This window comes from Arachis hypogaea, chromosome 15 (genome assembly GCF_003086295.3).
Source record: "Arachis hypogaea cultivar Tifrunner chromosome 15, arahy.Tifrunner.gnm2.J5K5, whole genome shotgun sequence".
In the NCBI taxonomy this organism is placed as follows: domain Eukaryota; kingdom Viridiplantae; phylum Streptophyta; class Magnoliopsida; order Fabales; family Fabaceae; genus Arachis; species Arachis hypogaea.
The window spans coordinates 54,746,398-54,748,837 of NC_092050.1; the positions used below are offsets into that span (position 1 = coordinate 54,746,398).

The 2,440-nt window shown below is 32.4% G+C and overlaps 1 non-coding gene across 1 annotated transcript; it reads left to right on the forward strand.

Annotated features, from left to right (window-relative positions):
- Positions 1-453: 453 nt before the first annotated feature.
- Positions 454-561, forward strand: LOC112752134 (small nucleolar RNA R71). The gene has a single exon (XR_003176577.1). It is a non-coding gene; the product is annotated as a small nucleolar RNA R71 (small nucleolar RNA).
- The last annotated feature ends 1,879 nt before the right edge of the window (positions 562-2,440 follow it).

A 2,440-nucleotide genomic window follows, 5' to 3' on the forward strand; every position in this document is an offset into this window, starting at 1 on the left:
ATCCTTCCATGAGAGATTTGGGTGATTTCACCATGAGGGGTTATAGGTGTTTCCATAAGGTTCACCCATGTAATTCACCTCTGCTATTGCAGGGTTTTCAGGATCATAAGCTTCTTCTCCAGAAGATGCCTCTTGAGTACTGTTGGATGCAGCTTGCATTCCATTCAGACTCTGAGAAATCATATTGACTTGCTGAGTCAATATTTTATTCTGAGCCAATATGGCATTCAGAGTATCAATTTCAAGAACTCCATTCTTCATAGGCGTCCCATTACTCACAGGATTCCTCTCAGAAGTGTACATGAACTGGTTATTAGCAACCATGTCAATGAGTTCTTGAGCTTCTGCAGGCGTTTTCTTTAGGTGAATGGATCCACCTGCAGAAGTATCCAATGACATTTTAGCCAATTCAGGTAGACCATCATAGAATATATCCAGGATGTTCCATTCTGAAAGCATGTCAGAAGGACACTTTTTGGTCAGTCCTTTGTATCTCTCCCAAGCATCATAGAGGGATTCACCTTCTTTCTGTCTGAAGGTCTGAACATCCACTCTAAGCTTACTCAGCTTTTGAGGAGGAAAGAACTTGGCTAAGAAAGCCTTGACCAGCTTATCCCAAGAGTTCAGGCTATCCTTAGGTTGAGAGTCCAACCATACTCTAGCTCTGTCTCTTACAGCAAAAGGGAAAAGCATGAGCCTGTAGACTTCAGGATCTACTCCATTAGTCTTAACAGTATCATATATCTGCAAGAATTCAGTTAAGAACTGAAAAGGATCTTCATATGGAAGTCCATGAAACTTGCAGTTCTGCTGCATCAGAGAAACTAATTGAGGTTTCAGCTCAAAATTGTTTGCTCCAATGGCAGGAATGGAGATGCTTCTTCCATGTAAATTGGAATTAGGTGCAGTAAAGTCACCAAGCATCCTCCTTGCATTATTATTATTTTCGGCTGCCATCTCCTCTTCTTGTTCGAAAATTTCTGAAAGGTGCTTGCTGGATTGTTGTAATTTAGCTTCTCTTAGTTTCCTCTTTAGAGTCCTTTCAGGTTCTGGATCTGCTTCAACAAGAATGTTCTTGTCCTTGCTCCTGCTCATATGAAAAAGAGGGACAGAAAAGTAATAATAATGGGGATCCTTTTTACCACAGTATAGAGGTCCCTGTGTGAGTAGAAGAAAAGAAGAAGAAAAAATTCGAACACAGATAGAAGAGGGGGTTCGAATTTGGGTGAGATGAAGTGTTAGTAGGTGAATAAATAAATAGAAGGAGATAAGAGAGAGAGAGAATTTTCGAAAATAATTTTTGAAAAAGAGTTAGTGATTTTCGAAAATAGTTTTGAAAAAGGTTAGTAATTTTCGAGAATTAAAATAAAAAATTAAAATAATTAGTTAATAAAAAAGAAATTTTGAAAAAGAGGGAAGATATTTTCGAAAATTAGAGGGAGAGAGAGAGTTAGTTAGGTAGTTTTGAAAAGATAAGAAAAAAACAAAAAGTTAGTTAGTTAGTTGAAACAAATTTGAAAATCAATTTTGAAAAGATAAGAAGATAAGAAGTTAGAAAGGATATTTTAAAATCAAATTTTTGAAAAAGATATGATTTTTGAAAACGATAAGATAAAAAGATATTTTTGAAAAGATATGATTGAAATTAGTTTTGAAAAAGATTTGATTTTTAAAATCACAATTAATGACTTGATTCACAAGAAATCACAAGATATGATTCTAGAACTCAAAGTTTGAATCTTTCTTAACAAGCAAGTAACAAACTTGAAATTTTTGAATCAAAACATTAATTGATGATGTTATTTTCGAAAATATGATCTAAAATTAAGAAAAAGATTTTTGAAAAATATTTTTTTGAAATTTTCGAAAATAGATGAGAAAAATGAAAAAGATTTGATTTTTGAAAAAGATTTTGAAAAAGATAAGATTTTTAAATTGAAAATTTGATTTGGCTCATAAAAACAACTAGATTTTAAAATTTTTTGAAAAAGTCAAATCTAATTTTCGAAATTTTAAGAGAGAAAAAGGGGAAAATATTTTTTTGATTTTTTGAATTTTTATGATGAGAGAGAAAAACATGAAAATGATGCAATGCATGAAAATTTTTAGATCAAAACAATGAATGCATGCAAGAATGCTATGAATGTCAAGATGAACACCAAGAACACTTTGAAGATCAAGATGAACATCGAGAACTTATTTTTGAAAAATTTTTAATGCAAAGAAAACATGCAAGACACCAAACTTAAACAATTTTTCATGTATAGACACTATGAATGCAAGAATGCATATGAAAAACAAGAAAAGACACAAAACATGAAAACATCAAGATCAAACAAGAAGACTTACCAAGAACAACATGAAGATCATGAAGAACACTATGAATGCATGAATTTTTCGAAAAATGCAAGATGAATATGCAATTGACACCAAACTTTCA